Genomic DNA, 17,825 nt, shown 5'->3' with positions numbered 1-17,825 from the left:
GATATTATGTATAGAGGGGATTATTTAAAATGCTGGTTGTGCCCAAGAGAACGTTGTTTCGTTTATATATGCTTCAAAAACATTGCTTTAAATGATTTCAAGGTTGTAATTTACAGAAGCTGGGATGCAATTCAACATGTGGCCACATGGCGACAGTGTTATACAATGTAATGTAAGAGCTGAAACTGGCACCTCCTACTATGTAATCGTTGCACTGTCGTACCGAGAGCAGCAGGGATTATGCAGCGAGAATTTTTCTCAGGGTTGCATTTCTAGGAGGTCTCACACGGGAGTATTTCCACCTCTCGTTGTGCTGTGAAGCATTATTTTTCTCACGTGGATTTCATTGGATTACTCCTTCGAGACTGGATGCTCTGAGAATTACTCTGAGGTGAGAAGAGCTGTTTATGGCTGGAATGAGAGCCCGCCCGGGAGAAGGAGAGCGGAGAGGCAGGCGGCAAGTACTGGCGCCCTTGTTGCTTTTTATTTTCGTTTGTGAACAAGTTGCAGGACGAATACAATACTCAATACCGGAAGAAATGAGGAGAGGTTCAGTTGTTGGAAACCTAGGGAAGGACTTGGGGCTAAATTTGCGGGATTTGTCTGAAAGGAAAGTTCGTATTGTTTCTGCTGCTGGGAATCAGTATTTTACGTTAAATGCGGAAGCAGGGACGCTGCACGTGAATGAAAGGATCGACCGGGAGGAGCTGTGCGCGGAATCGGACAGTTGCTACATCAAATTGCAGACTGTTGTGGAGAATCCCTTAAAAATATATCACGTGGACGTTCACATCCAGGATATTAACGATAACACCCCGAGTTTTTTAAAGAATGCTATTGATTTAGACATCTTGGAGTCCACGTTGCCGGGAGCGCGCATCGCACTTGGAAATGCCCGAGACCCCGACATTGGCATCAACGCACTGCAGGGCTATAAACTGAGCAGTAACCAGCATTTTGTTATCGAAGAAACAAAAAGCAATGACGGGTACAAATATGCAGAGCTCGTTCTGGAGAAGGGTTTAGACCGAGAAAAACAGAGTCACCATCACTTGGTCCTCACTGCTTTTGACGGGGGTGATCCAATCAGGTCCAGCACCGTGGACATTAATATTAATGTTCTTGATGCTAATGACAATGTTCCAATTTTTGTCCAGCAGAGCTACAGAGCCAGCATCAGTGAAGGAGCAGTGACTAACACAGTGGTGCTTCAGGTGAAAGCCACTGACCTTGATGAAGGTATAAATTCAAAAATCACCTACTCCTTCAGCACCATCCCAGACAATGCGCTTAGCACTTTTAGTTTAGATGCAGAAACTGGAGAAATTACAATTAAAGGGCTTCTCGACTTTGAGAAGACCAGTTCTTACAGAATGTCTGTGGCAGCGAAGGATGGAGGGGGTCATGTTGCTCACTGCCGGGTGTTGATAGAGATCGTGGATGAAAACGATAATGCTCCTGAAATAACATTTACTTCTATCACCAATCCAGTCCCAGAAAACTCACCACCGGATACAGTTGCGGCTCTGATAAATGTTCACGACCCAGATTCTGGAGGTAATGGCGAGGTTGGGTGTCATATTGCACAGTATCTGCCTTTTAAATTAATATCATCAGCTGAAAAATATTACAGTCTTGTAACTGCAACTACTTTGGATAGGGAAGCTGTCCCGGAATACAATATCACAGTCACTGCAACTGACAAAGGATCCCCTCCTCTATCTACAAGCAGAACTATACGATTACAATTATCTGATATAAATGACAATCCTCCAGTTTTTATCCAGCCTTCGTACCAAGTTTATGTCCCAGAGAACAATGCACCTGGTGCTTCTATTTATCGAGTAAATGCGTCTGATCCGGATTCAGGTCAAAATGGTCATGTCACATATTCATTGAGTAATGTCCAGGAGGACACACCCCTTTCATCGTATATTTCCATTAACTCCCAGACTGGAGTGATCTATGCCCAGCGCTCATATGACTTTGAGCAAGTCAGGGAATTTCAGTTCCAGGTGAAGGCCGTGGACTCTGGATTGCCTCCTCTCAGTAGTAATGTTACTGTGAAAGTGTATATTATCGATCAGAATGACAATCCTCCTGAAATCCTCTATCCTACTCTGGAATCAGATGGCTCGATATTATTCGAGATGGTCCCCCCTTCTTCCAGTCAAGATTATCTTGTAACAAAGGTGGTGGCTGTGGATGCAGATTCTGGACACAACGCATGGCTCTCCTACCACCTGCTTCATGTCCCCGAATCACCACTGTTTAAAATCGGGGCACATAACGGAGAGATACGGACAACAAGAGCCTTGCTTGAGAAAGATCTCACCAAGCAGAAAATAGTTATTTGTGTGAAGGATGGTGGGCAGCCTTCTCTGTCTGCCACAGTTACTGTGAATATCGTGTTTGCAGAAAACATGGAAGAAGCACTTCCGGAATTAAGTAACCAGGAAAATAACCAAGACAATGACTCAAACTTAAAGATCTACTTAGTTGTAGCTTTAGCTTTAATTTCACTTTTGTTCACTTTAACTTTGATGGTTGCAGTGGTTATCAGATGTAGGAAACACAACGAGCCCAAAATACTCCAGTCTCTGTGTCCTCCACTCTACTCCCACTTAGACCCGAGATTCTCATCCAACTACCAAAACGGGACTCTGCCGCTGCCCTACTCCTATGAGGTCGCTGTAGCCCTGCAGTCTGGCCAAAATGAGTTAATTTTCCCCAAACCATGTCTTCTTTCTACAAACGATTCTGGGATTGTACAAGAGTCTCTTGGTGGGAATACAGACAACGAAAGCTTGAAACAGGTGAGGCAAGTTTAGGCAATACTGTGGAAGTTGTGTGAGTGTGTTTTATTGAAGTGGTTTTCTATGCAGACGTGGCCCTTTGATTTTGCTTTTTATATGGAACACCCTTGAATGCCTGACAGTGAATTGGATCACATGGTGTTTGTGGGTCATATTCTATAAATGTTATCATTAAAACAAGTTTAAATGTTCCATTTTACGGCCACTGTTTACTTCTAATTAATTAGACGTTAACACATGTTTTCATATCTTGAAGAACTGTCAGCTTGGTATTATTGCCAGTATTCTCAAAGGTGAAAATGTATTTCTGGTGCTTTTAATCCCTAGCTAGATCCAAATGTCAAAACACAAGTAAGGTGTGAATTGATTTAACGAAAGGTGAAAAAAATTGATTTGAAAATATGGGTTTAAGCGGAATATTATCTGCCTGCTTCCTTTTACTCTCAGTGCCCATTTTCTCGTCCCCAAGTCCTGGCGTGCAACCCACGTATTTTAGTACCTTGTTTGTGTCTCAGTTTTTTTAAAACCTAAGTGTGCTTCCAGATCTGTACAGAAAATTCAAAGCGAATATCATTTCATCCCCTTTCATCACTGGGCTTTTACTGATATCATTCAAATCGGCATGACTTGAGAGTCGGAGTACCTCTAATTTGAAAGTAGATCTGCTTCATGCTCAAGCACAAGTGATTGACAATGGCTACTTGTATACCAGTGTGTATGTCACTGTTGATTAGATAGCATTGGCACCATTGGTACACACTTCAGAACCCATAGATTGGCAAACCGCATGGGAATGACCTCTCAGATAATCAAGACAGGGCTTCAGTACTTAATCGTCCACTGTTAATGGCAAAAGTTAAATCAATTCAGCAAAAAGCCCACATTCCCATCAGTCCTGTAACTGCAGCACTGAACACCCTGTTTGTGCTTTTGACTCATTTTTAAGGTGAGGATTGATTTATAGCCATGATCTACCATTGCTTTCCTCTGGTTTATCTGGACTGGAAGAGGTGCCTAAAGAACTCAGCATAAATTCATTCAACTATCGGTTATCAAATCGACTTTAATATATCATTAGACTGTAAAGTAAACCTTTAGTTATCTGGATTTTGTGCGTTCCTGACTGGTGCGTGAATTGTGACTGCAAAGACCATCCTCTGGTTCAGCATTGTGTATCCTGGTTGGGTGTTCTGCAAACTGCTCTGCTTGCTTATTTTACACGAGTTGTGAGAAAATGTTGTCATACTTTGTACATGAATGTTGGCCTAATCAAAATGTGATTGTTGAGAGGAGAGGTTTAGTACTGCATTTTATTACACCTTTTTTTAATATTAACCCCTTCACTGCGGCGGCTATTCCGCCGCAGTGCTAAGGGGGCGGGGCGGAAATGCGGCGGGCGCATGCTGGTGACGGAACCGCTCCGTCACCAGCGTCGGTTGCGCTGTGCTTATGACGGAGCGATTCCGTCATGGCCCCGCCTGCTCAATAGAACGCTCAGCGCAGGCGCGGAATTCGCGCCGCGCAGGAGCGTCGGGCGGGCCATGACTGAACCGCTCCGTCATCAGCGCAGCGCCACCGCTGCTGATGACGGAGTGGTTCCGTCATCAGCAGGGGAGGGGTTAAGGAGGCTGATGTGTCGGATGAATGTTTTGTCAACATGGACTGCCTAACTTTTTTTTTGTTCTTTGTGGTAGCATTAATTGATAATGAACATGAAGGTTAATCTTGTTAAGGGGTCAATAAAAGTAATGGAGTAGTAAACCGCATTCCGAGGGTAGTAACCACTGACATCTGTATTTTTACATGTCAACGTATATTTTGATTTGTCAGAAACTATCTGATTGGCAGATATGGAGTGGTGGTTGCTTTGATGTTTAATATTTCAATGAGCAATCGTTGTGTCTAGTAGAAATAATGTGATTGGTGGCACTACTAATGTTTTATTCAGCTAATAATGTCAAAAACTATTGTTATTCCTCATAGGAACAGTCATTGTTGATGTGTGTATTTTATGTCAAAATTATTTATAGTTATGTTACTTTGATTTCTCAGACAAATATATTGTATTTTTCATTTTACGTACAGTAAAGCACATGTAGTCTGTGATAATTTAAACAGTTTCATTTGACCCACCGAGGTTGAGTGGGAATGACATCTGCATGAATACACTAAACAAACTCCATGCCCCACCGCACCCTAGCAGAGAAACAATAAAGTAGCCTGTGACCCCCAAACATGTTATTGAGAAATAAGCATTTTGAAAACAGCTTTGTTTTCCAAAAGACATATTAGAAAAAAATTCTCAATCGTATACATTGAAATTATCCACAAGAATACAAGGCTAGACCTAAAAATGTCTATCCAAAATTACCAAAACCCATGTCTAACCTCAGACTTTGCCTTTCCAGCACCATCCACAAAAATTGGATCTTGGCCCCCAGACTCCAGTTACTAAGTGATTACAAAAGGCAAACTCAGCCACTCCCCCGTAACAGGGAAGGCCATTTGGGCCAACCAGTAAATTGGACCTAAAACATGCCCCCCCCCCGTAATCCTTTATAATATAGACCTTAGTAGCTTGGCCATATCTTGGCCCCTTCACACTCATACCATCTTGTGAATCACCTCCAGCGGTGTTAAAGGTGCACCCATAGAGAGCAGGGAATAGTTGTGGTAAGGGCCAAAGCCTCCTGCACACCCTTGCTCCACTACCCTCCCTTGGGGAAATAGAGAAAAAAAATCAAGAATGTGTCTGACATTAAAGGGTCAAATTCCAAGGTGTATACCTGCTCTGTGGAAAACCAATGGGACATAGAATATAATTCTGACCCTGCCTAGCAAGCCTAAATGTTGGCCTTCCTGGCTGCTGCCCCTGGTCGATCCTGCGACCTCTCCTGTAGTCAGTTATATAGGGGTGATTTGCAGGAATCATAGTCTTCCACCCTCCCACAGAATGATCAAATCAGTTAGTATGGCCTGCTTGCAAGAAAATTAATGTTGAACAAACCATTCATGTGTTTACAGTGACAGCGAAGTCTCTAGCAGGCCATTTACAGATGAGAAATACATTGATTGCATTTTGCATTTAACCTGCTCTGTATGACCAAAGGGGGTGCTTCAAGTTCTATAAATTGTTTGTATTCATAATTATCTACTGCAGTATAGATTTCCATGGATGATTTAAGCTGTCAGTGAAGCCAAAGGTAAGAGTATATTGCATGATTAAGATACATTTTGGATCACAATTCCCTGCGAGGTGAAAACTAGTTCAACCTTTTGTAAAGATGTACACTTGATTTATTTCAGCCGAAATGTGTATTTTTCTATTCTTATCCAAAACCACCCTCTCGGTAAAAGAGGATGTGTTCTGTTTCCACTCTTAATGTATAAACACTGTGATCTGCCATTACTCATCATTGTGGTAGAACATGTGCATGTGAGTCAAAAGCCTTCTTGGCATCTAACCTCATGACAGCCAACTGACTCTTATTAATCCTTGCAAGAACAATCAGCTGAATATGGTAATAGATGTTGGTGGCAATTGTATCAAAAAGTATAAATAAGGTTTGATTCTCATGAACCATATTCAGGAGTACTGTATCTAGCCTTCTAAATAGGATTTTTATAAATACTCTGTCATCTTTGTTTAATAGCTAAATGGCCATTCAGATGCTGACATTTACAGGAGCCATGCCGGTTTTGGAAACAAAATAGCACATTTCCTCTCTTAAAAGAGAAAGGGACAACAGCTTCCTCAGTTGTATTGCCATAAAGGGACATCAATTCGGGGTAAATGAAGAATAATAGTGCTTGTTAGCACTAATTGAAAAATTCTGAAAATGTTTTTGTTTGAGGTTATAAATGTGGGTCACTCAATGCAAGGACTCCCAGAAATCACCTACCCAGCTATAGATTTATAAAACCTGTTCTAGTGTTGAGGTTACAGTACTTTACGTTGAATCTATTCTTCATTCTTAGTAATGTTTTAGTAGACATTGGACCTGTTTTAGAGTTTGGTGAACAGGTTACTTCATCACAAATCTGACATATGTCCTGTCTTCCTTGTTACAAGTGTGTTATATCATATAGTTCTTGTGCAGTGAATGGGATTTCCATCACATTTGTGAAGGAGTTACATGTCCATTAATTGCTAAATCAGGCTCTTAGTGGCCTACCACAGACTTGTAATAAAATTAAATTGGAGAGAACCATTGTTTTCTGGTAGCAATGTATTATAAATTCTCTACAAAGACTCTGGCCTTTTTTGATGGAGGCATAATTGTGTACTGACAAGATATGGGACCTATTTCTTGGGGTCTCAGTGTCATCAGATGTTAGTGGGCTCCAATTGTGTCAAAATGTCATTTATCTCTGATTTTGAGGCCACCTTGTAATGAACTCAAATCTGAGCATAAAGGGCGTGACACCTTTAGCACTTAGCCCTTGGGGTAGCAAAGCAGAGGAGTCCAAAGCTTTCTCCTGGTGGTGGTTTGGGCTAGAGATTCAGAACTCAGTACAACACACAACAACATCTAGTATTGACCAGACCGTGCTTCTACTTATAAAACTTTGATCCATATACATTTTTAGATACTGCACATAAACATAGCAAAAACTATACAAGAAAATAATAACAATTCTATACCAGGTGTTTCACAATACAGTAGTCTCTACCTGTAATGATTGTTGTGGAGATGTCACAGTACTTTGTATTTCCCTATCTCCTTTGGCAGAGTTCTTACTGAGTTTGGTGCAAAAGCCTAACTATGCAACAAAGCAAAATCTTTATCAGAATGTCTCTTAGAAGAGTAGTTATCCCCTAACGTCAACTTGATCCAGATAGGCTACTCATTACTACTGTGCACAATAATTCAGCTGGTGCTCCTGAGCATCACATACTTTATAGGACCATTGTGAGCCCTGGTGTGCCAGTGTGCAGGTGCGCCCAGTCTACCCTTAGAGCAGACCATGTAGTCATGTGAGGCAGATATGATCAAGAGGAGGGATCTGTTGGTGCCATGCTGTACAGAGGATTCACATTCACAGCACAACCTCCCCTGCCTGGCCCAGCTTAACGCAATACCTGCAAAATCTATTTTCCCTGCCTTGATCATCACAGATTGATCACCACAGCTAGCCCTGCGGTTCAAGTGGGCACTTTGCCCTATGGTGTTCTTATTGATCATTGTTTTTTCACACTTCTTATCTTGAGGAGTTGCTTGTTTGAGCGCCAGATGGCTGATTATATGTGGCCTCGTGTGGACACTGCCTGTGTGTTGTGTATGCCTGGAAGTCACCATCTAATGATCCATGGTAAGAGTGCTAGCATTGCAGGGATTTTGGCAGAAATCTCACTTAATAAATGAAACTTTTTGTACTATAAATATTGTGATGGCCTTGGGTTAGGAGTTGCTCAAAGCATACTCTTGATTGCTGAATGGTATCAGAAACTCCATATTCATTGTGTTTTGTTCTGCGTCATTTGCAAATTATGCTGTTGGACAAATCCTGAAATAAAATGCACACTATCAAAATAATTAAATATATTGTTTACAGACTTGTGGCATCCCTCATTGGAGAGGCCCGATGTCGAGGTGGGGATCAAGCTGCTTCATCTTAACCCATCCTATCTGATGAGTTCACAGCACATAAAGACTTTAAGTAGGCCTTGGAGCACCAAATCGATGTGGCTTCAATTGAATTTAACTTGATTAGGAGAGATCTTAGGGAGCACCGAGCGAAAGGACCAAGAAGAGATAGGCAGCAGTTGATGCATCTAACGTATGTGAAATGTATCAAATAAAAATTTTACTTCAGGAAGACTGCACATGTCCTGTAATAAAAGTTTCAGGAGACTAAAGGATGATCTATCCATAACACCTTTGGATACCTGGACTTCAAATATACTGTGAAGGGCCCCATCCACAGAGCAGTTCTGTTAGAACTGGGATTTCTGGTTGGCTAAGGCTTACGCCAAAGCCAGGCAGAAACCACCATTCTAGTCAGGGCAAGGGAGTCACACGCCAAGATAACCTCTGCTCACCCCCTTGGTAGCTTGGCACGAGCAAACAGGCTTATCCCGGAGGCAATGTGTAAAGCATTTGCACACGCACACAACAGCAACAACATCCTAGGCACACCACAAAAGGAACTCCACACAAGGTTATATAAAAATTACTTTTGTATTGTCAAAACACATCAGATGGTAATCACACCATATACATTGTGCCAACTGGCACGGGCAATATTCACAAGGGATTATTTACACCAGGACAGGGCCACGTGGGCCACTGTCAGAATCAGCAATTAGTAGAACTAGCACTTAGAATAACTATCACACCAAATAACAATTATAGATCACAACCAGTAACTACTGGTAACAGGTAGGTACACACTACGCAATACTAATAACCATAGGCCTAGATCACGCAGGGACACAAGCTCACTAGTATAACATACTAGGCAAAGCAAACTTCTAAGCATGAGCACCTTTAGAAGTATAACACAAGCATAAGGGCAAAGCACATTATGCAGCAATCACATTTAGGCCTAAACAGTATAACTACAATAGGCAATCTCTCACTAGTCTAAACACATTAGACCCTACCCCCTAAGCATAACTCGCATTTAGGGGCGTAACTCACAGTGAAGCATAATCTTACTATCATAAACCTCCATAGGTAAAACCATCTCTAGAGGTATCAATACAGGGTGCGTAAAACATACTAAATGCATTACATTTCCTAGCACCACATCACTCTAGCCCATAAAACACATTAGGCAATTACCATCATAACATAGTAAAATCCCATTGCGCAAAAATCACATTAGGCAATTACCATCGTAAACATAGTAAAATCACATTGCGCAAAAATCACATTAGGGCCTAAACTCATAAACTGTCCCCAGGCCAACTGACCTGTCAGGGGCTAGGACGCCCTGTGTCCCAAATGTCAGGGAAGGGTGCAGGCAGCCAAAGAACAAGCCTAAACGTGGCAGCTGCTCACTAAGTGCTGGGCAGCTGGGAACTCGAGCCTGGCACCAGCGTGCCTCCTGGCTCTCCTGTGGCTCAACCAACAATGTGGGCTGGGAGCCTCGGGGCTCTGAAATACAAATGTGCCCCCTGAGCCCTCATGGGCTCTAAAGAAGAATGCCCCAGGTCGTGGGAGTCCCTCATGGGGGACTCAAAATAAACTAAATGCCAGCCAAGAGCCTCTCTGGCTCTAAAAATAACTTGCCCCCCTGGAGCCCCTCGTGGGCTCGAGATAAACAAAATATGCCCTGAGCCTCTTGTGGGCTCTTCTGAAATGCTGGCGCCTTCGGTGGAGTCCCCCCTCTGGGGACTCAAAAAGGAACAACTGCCCCCTGAGCATCAACAGACTCTACACCAGGCTCTGCACACTGGTGGTGGTGGGGGGGGGGGGGGGGGGCACCGGCAATGTGCCCCGACGGCCCCCCTCTCTCCCCGTGGAAGGCACCAGCTGCAGGCCTCTTCTTCTCTCTCCTTCCCTCACCAGAGAGCGGGGTGGGCTCCCGTCCGCTTCTGGTTTTACACAGAAGTACTTCCGGGTCGTCGCAGGCAGCGCGGCGGCCCGAAGGGGGGGGGGGCAGGAAGAGCGGCACACCTCAGCAATAGTCCGGGGTAGGCTCCCGGACTAGATTTAAATAATGAAACGGGGTAGCGGCAAGGTCCCTGGCGGGGTGGGCACCGTCAGGGGCAAATCAAAGGCAGGACACACAGCAATATGTGGCATGGGCAGCCGCGAAAAAACAGCAAAATGCAGGGTGGGCTCCTGCGAGGGTAACAAGAAAGCGCTCCCAAACGCTTAGTGGCAAAATAAAGCACTCCCAGGCGCTAGTGCAAAACAAAGCGCTCTCAAGCGCTAGGGGCCAAATAAAATGCTCCCAGGCGCTAGGGCACCACAAACACCCAAAGTAGCAGAAAAACTCATGGGGCAAAGAAGGTGGAACACAGCAGCTCCCAACAAAGAAAAGACATCCAGCTCCCCCAGGAAAGGCAGAGGGGTCCCACAGGGAGAGAGCTTTCCAAGCATCCAGGATATCTAGGGTCTGGGCAGGGCCCAGGGAGACAAGCCTTCCCCTGGGCCCCAGCAGCAGCACACCCCTGGTAGATTCCAGTCAGAAACAAGAACATTTTACAAGAGTTCACAGCCTCTTTTTATACACAAAAATCCCTTTGTCTAGCAGGGTGTAGGCAAGGTAAGAACCAGCTACAACTGGTTATGGGGAACTCCCTTTCACTGGCCAGGCTAGGGACATCAGACGCACCACAGGGGCTGGCGCCAGCATTGTGGAGGGAAAACCCAGCCCTATTCAGGTCCCAGGTGTACCCCTCCCTCACATCAGCATGCTAATCTCTCCATTCACCACTGGGGCAGGCCCATCCTGACTCCTGGAGCCAGGCTCACCAGCCAGCTCCAGCCAATCACACGCCAGACACAAATTCCACTAACATGCCAACATCTAGAAGTGGCACTTCCTCACTAGACACAATCATGCCGCATACATCATTGCGCAGCATTCAATCTCACGCTGGTTCCTTAAACAGGGTTCCATGGGCATTTTGTGTTCTAAAGGGTTATCAGTTGTTTTCAGTAGGAAGGACACACACAGCCCTGGTACTGGGGCCAAAGTAGGGCTGACTCAAAGGGCCATCTGTGTTAATTTTTTTAACTTTCAAGAATGAGACATTGGCTACCCCATATTCACATCCCAAGGACTGCTTAAGATGACTGCTTAAGATTGGCTGAATGTCTGGAAAAAGTCACTTAATTCTCAAAGGAAGGACCCAGAGGTGTGTTGGGTAAACTAACTAGATTCTCAAAGAACTTTTTAAAGATGCCTCTGGTCTCTAACAGAAACAACAGCAGCCAGTCTGCTTGCAGAATGGTGTTACTTGCCAATTGTACTTTGTATGCTGTGTTCAGGCCACCAAGGATAGCAGCCATTTATAATATACTGTTGGTCCGGTGGAGATACTCCACTTTAGGAACAGCCTCACTCACAAACACATTTCTGATGAAGGTGGGGCCATTGACAATCAATCACAACCTGTCTATTTCTTTGTAACGGTGCCTGAGATGGTATTGTCATGTTTGTGGCCCCTCTAGAAATGGAAAGTCTTGCTGAGGAAGCACGCAAACCATGTGCTGTTGTTGTTTTAAAAATGTTTTATAAGTTATGGCTTGTGGTTTTAGTTGGTCTGTCCTCGTTGGCTTGGTATGCACATGGAAGTTTAAAAAAGTATGACCTGAATTAAATATTGCAGGTGGCCCGCTGTCCAAAAGGGTAAAGGAAGACATTAACTGCCACAAGATGGACTCCCATCCTCTATATTTAGATTTCAATACCAGACCAGCTGTGATCTCTGTGCTGTCAGGGAAACCACCATCAAAGCGGTTCCCCTGAAGGTATCTCAAGTTTGGTGTGTGACTGGCATCTTTCAGGTGGTCTTCACCAATCACCACACTCTGGGTGGTTTCGCCAAGGTTGCGGGAGTATTTATTTTCTGTCAGGTATCTCCTACAGGTGAAAAGCAGAAAAAAAGAGAAATCAAACTTTCTGCTGTAAATAAAGCAAGCTCTGGTGTCCTTAGTCCAATGTGATCTTTTCCTTTGGACTTTCATAGTAAGCTTTCTGTTTGAAGAGCCAGCTGAGGCAGCACTGTCAGAAAGACATGGGTCTCTAATAGAGCAGATAGACCAATTGTTTGGCGGGCAGGGTATGCTGTCACATTTATGATGGGTTAGTCTGTGCACCAAACCCTAAATTGGGCCACTATTCACTTCTTCTGGCCCTTTTCCAGGTATGGTATTTCCCTTTCATTGGTTGTGTGTTAGGATTTTTTTCGGGGCAGATACATTTTGGAGTTCTTGGAAGATAGTGGGTGGATCGTGTTTAGCATTATTAGATTGTTTCTACATACCCTTTGGACTTACATGTTAGGAAGAGTTAAAATTATGACCTGTGTTTGAATATTTATAGAAAACGTTGTATGGTACTTAAGTTTCTTAAGAAATGGGAAGGAGTACAGCATTTCTTCAGTGAAGCCATTTAGATGTTGTATAGGCCTGTGCTGGTCCTCATAATCCACCTATCCTGGAGGAGAGTTGCCACATAAGAGGATAATAATGCCCCTCTTGGTTCTACAAGTTGATCTAGGTCTCTGAGGGCCACAGTGTATTAGAGCTGGGTGAAATTCGTGTAGTTAACGTTTGCATGATTACACAAAATTTCAGAAAAATTGTATTAAATTACGCATAATTATGCAAAATACAAGACCAGCATTTGATGCTTTATTTTGCAGCGTAATTAGTCTGGGTTACGAGTTGAACCAGTAAAAAGTGAAACATGATATTCCTCAAATTACATGAGATTACTCCAATGTAATGGGAATTTTGTCCAAGCCTAGTATTTGTTAAATAGCACTTTGGACACACAACTGCTGTGTCAACTTATTGAGTATGCTCATTCAATGCTGAGCTTGACTTGTTTCTGGAACGAACAGAGACCAAGGATTTTCATTGTGTAATGTCCATTGTGCTTTACAAACCCACCACTTCCTGTCTGAGCCCTTTCCTACGACTTTCTGCACAGTTAATACAAATTCCAAATGGATTGTAACTATTGTATTTGTTGTGGGAACAACACCTCTGATATTTATTATACTCCTTTTGCTCACTCATATGACTCCAACTGTAGAACAAATTGCATCTTTATTAGAGGAGTCGTTTCTTCATGGTGTTTGGGAACTCAATCAGGGCTATCCACAAATGTAATGTACACTTGTGAGTAAGTTACACCATCAAGTTTACTCTAACACTTTTAGTAAATGTACTACTTTTGGCTATTAACATAATCTGAGTCTAAGGACACTCAAAAATGTAGGATTACATTTCTCAACCCCAGAACTGGAGTGGATCCAAATTTACAAATGTAATATGCTACTGAAAAAAGAGACTGTAGAAAGTCCTGCACCACACATGGCCAACTATTAATTCTACAACACCCTTCCATAGAAAATAAGGAGTTACGGACTTCAAATAAAACCCAGTAGAAAATAATAATAAAATAAAATATTTAAAATATCTATATAGATAAGTATAATTCAGTGTTATATGTAGATGGATAGATAACGCAAAATTATACTTATTTATATGTAACACTAAAATATATATATATATATATATATATATATATATATATATATATATATATATATATATATATATATATATATATATATAAATATATTTACACATATAGCTTAGTGTTTATATATATATATATATATATATATATAAATATATATATATATCAAGCTCCAAGTTTTGCCCTAAGCAAAGAGCGGCACTCAAACTCTGTCGTGAAACATGCTTTATTAGGTTAGGACATCAAGGTTGCCTGCAGATTCCTTAAGCAGCTGTTATAATGAGATTCAGCCTGACGTGTTTCAAAAGTGTCCTTTCTTCCTCAGAGGCTCTCAGTTAACAGTTCGTGCAATTGCCGGTTCAGTCCCAGTTAAATACGCCCAATTCCACGCCCCTCAATGGGCTGCTCTAATGAGAGACTGCGGGGCATCCTGGATACTGCAGTCCTGGAAATGTTCAGTGCACCAATATACTGCCGGTAACAAAGTTAAAAGCCCACAGATGGGCCTCCGCAGACAAGTGATACCGGCAGTATACTGGTGCACTGAACATTTCCGGGACTGCAGTATCCAGGATGCCCTGCAGTTTCTTGGAGCTTGACATATATATATATATATATATATATATATACATATATATATATATATATATATATATATACATATATATATATATATATATATATATATATATATATATATATATATATATATATATATATATATATATATATATATATACACATTTAGTTGTGGTATGTGTGTGTATATATGTATTTTTTGTATTGTTTTTTGCAATCAATAATATGCTGCGCTCTGTGAATAGAAAGTACTCATTCATTTATTCTGATCTCAAAATATTTAGACTCCACCAATGCTTCATGTCTCAGTGCCTAAATTACAAATGTGACACATGTAGTAACACAAGAGATCAGGGAATCGGAAAGATTGAAGGAAGCATTTGTTTTTGTTAAACAACGATATTAGAACTTCAACTGCCACAATGACTCATTATAGGCTAATATGGAAGGGGTATGTAAACCTTGTGGAGCAAAGACTCTCCTACAGTGAGAGAGACCGTGTGAGGCTGAAACACGTTGGTGGAGTGTAAATGTCCTGAGATCAGAATACATCAATGAATACTTCAGATTCACCGAGTGCGGCGTATTATTGATTGCAAAATTGAACTTGGGCTAATGGTTCAGCCCCCACGTCTGTACCCAGTGTTGTGCACGCTGAGATTGAATCACATTGTCTGCATCATATAAATATATATTGCAAAAAAGGAGTTGGCCTTGAATAGAGACACATGCTTAGCCAGGAAAAAATTCCATTTATTTTACAGAAAAACACAAAAGACCCACAGGAAAGATGAGGCCAAATGTGTTTCAGGCTTCCTCGCTCCTTGTTCACTGGCCAAGGTCTGGAAACAAGCAAAACATCACAGTTACTCGTGTGCTCATTATGTACAATTCCGCCCCAAGTGGGTAACAGTCCTGTGACTTTATTTAAAATGTATTCAGGGGCCTGCCAGCATGCTGCTGCCTCTCAGTGCTTTGCCTGTGATCAAGGACTGCTATGTCAGATACTTGTTAGGCTGATGGAATTTTAAGGTAATGGAAGTTCCTGCTTGTGTTCTGTTCCTAATAAAAGTACGACTTTTGGGAGTGCTTTTTCGTCGAGGGCACCTCTTTCTTTACAAGTATTACTGCCAGTCAATCAATCAATCAGTCATTTGTTAAGCGCACTACATACCAGTGAGGGTCTCAAGGTGCTGGGGGGCATGGAAGGTGGGGGCCGCTACTGATCGAAGAGCCAGGTCTTTAGTATCCTCCTGAAGGTCAGCAGGTCTTGGGTCTATCGTAGGCTCAGTGGGAGGGTGTTCCATGTCTTGGCGGTGAGGTGGGAGAAGGATCTACCGCTGGTGGATGTTCTTCGAATGCGCGGGACGGTGGCGACTGAGAGGTCGGCGGAGCCTAGCTGGCGGTTGGGGGTGTAGAAGGAGAACCGTCTGTTGAGGTAGGCTGGGCCGGTCTTGTGGAGTGCCTTGTGTGCTTCGATGAGGAGCTTGAAGGATATCCTCTTGTTGACGGGGAGCCAGTGTAGGTTTCTCAGGTTGGGGGTGATGTGGCCGTGTCGTGGTACATTGAGGATCAGTCGTGCCGAGGCGTTTTGGATGCATTGTAGTCGATTGATGAGCTTGGTCGGGGCTCCCGCGTAGAGGGCGTTTTCCGTAGTTGAGTCTGCTGCTGACGATGGCCTGGGTGACTGTCGGGATCAATCTGTAGAGCTTGCGGAGCATGCAGAGGGTGTTTGAGCAGGAGGAAGAGACGGCGTTGACTTGCTTGGTCATTGAGATTGTTGAGTCGAGGATGATTCCCAGGTTGCGTGCATGGTCGATGGGGGTCTGGGCTGCCCCCAGTGCCGTTGGCCACCAGGAGTCATCCCAGGCTGACGGGTTGGAGCCGAGGATGAGGACCTTCGTCTTGTCTGAGTTTAGCTTCAGACGGCTGATCTTCATCCAGTCGGCAACAGCCTTCCTTCCTTCATGGAGGTTGGCTTTGGCGGTGATGGGGTCCTTGGTGAGGGAGAGGATCAGTTGAGTGTTGTCGGCATAGGAGATTATGCTGAGGTCGTGCTGTCGGGCGACGTGTGCGAGCGGGGCCATGTAAATGTTGAACAGTGTTGGGCTGAGGGAGGATCCTTGGGGTACGCCGCAGAGGATCTCTGAGACTTTGGAATGGGGGGAGGCTGACGCTCTGGGTTCTGCCAGAGAGGAAGGAGGTGGTCCATTCCAGAGCCTTGTCTCGGATCCCTGTTGTGTGGAGGCGTGCGCGTAGTGTGCGGTGGCAGACGGTGTCAAAGGCGGTGGAGAGGTCTAGGAGGATGAGTGCGCAGTCTCCCCGTTGTCTAGCAGGGTCCTGATGTCGTCGGTGGCGGCGGTGAAGACGGTCTCGGTGCTTTGGTTGCTGCAGAACTCTGACTGGGAAGGGTCCAGGATGCTGTTCTCTTCGAGGTATCGGGTTAGCTGTCTGTTAACGATTTTCTCGATGACCTTGGCCGGGAAGGGGAGCAGAGAGATGGGTCAGATTTCTTGAGGTCTCTTGGGTCTGCCTTGGGTTTTTTGAGTAGGGCGTTGATCTTGGTGCGTTTCCAGCTCTCTGGGAAGGTCCCAGTCTCAAGAGAGAGATTGATGATGTTGCGTAGGTGGGGTGCGATAGAGCTGCTTGCCTTTTTGAAGATGTGGTGCGGGAATGGGTCTGATGGAGAGCCGGATTGGTTTGTGCTCATAGTCATCGACGCTCACGCTGGTCCAGGCTAGCAAGGGGACGTGGTCGATGGTGTTCAGAGCGTCTGTTGTATTGCTGTCTGTTGGGGCTGCCTGGGTGTTGAAGCTGTCGTGGATGTCTGCTATCTTGTGGTGGAAGAAGGTGGCGAGGGAGTCGCACAGGGCTTGCGACGGTGGGATGTCGTTGGTGTTGGTGTTGGAGCTGGGGTTGGAGAGTTCCTTCACGATGTCGAAGAGCTTGCTGTCATGTGCATTGTTGTCGAGGCGGTCTTTGAAGGAGGTCTTCTTGGCAGCCCTGATAAGGTGGTGGTGGTTGCGGACGGCGTCCTTGTGTGCTGCGTGGCTGTCCGGAGTTTGTTCCCTGTGCCATTTCTTCTCTAGTTTCCGTCAGGATTGCTTGGAATCTAGGAGTTCTGGGGTGAACCAGCTGGTCCTCTTGCTGGTGTCTCTGTGAGGGGGTTTCTTCAGCGGGGCGTAGTCCTCGATCCAGCATCTGAGGTTGTAGGCAGCGACATCGTTGGAGGGTTCGGTGGGTGGGCTGAGAGCGAGG

At 44.0% G+C, this 17,825-nt stretch overlaps 1 pseudogene; it reads left to right on the top strand.

Annotated features, from left to right (window-relative positions):
• The first annotated feature begins 539 nt into the window (after positions 1 to 539).
• Positions 540 to 2,831, top strand: LOC147702738 (protocadherin gamma-B5 pseudogene; annotated as a pseudogene).
• Positions 2,832 to 17,825: the final 14,994 nt, after the last annotated feature.

This window comes from Lissotriton vulgaris, chromosome 7 (genome assembly GCF_964263255.1).
Source record: "Lissotriton vulgaris chromosome 7, aLisVul1.2, whole genome shotgun sequence".
NCBI lineage: Eukaryota > Metazoa > Chordata > Amphibia > Caudata > Salamandridae > Lissotriton > Lissotriton vulgaris.
Note: the sequence above shows the minus strand (reverse complement) of the source record. Positions and strands in the feature narration are given on the sequence as shown.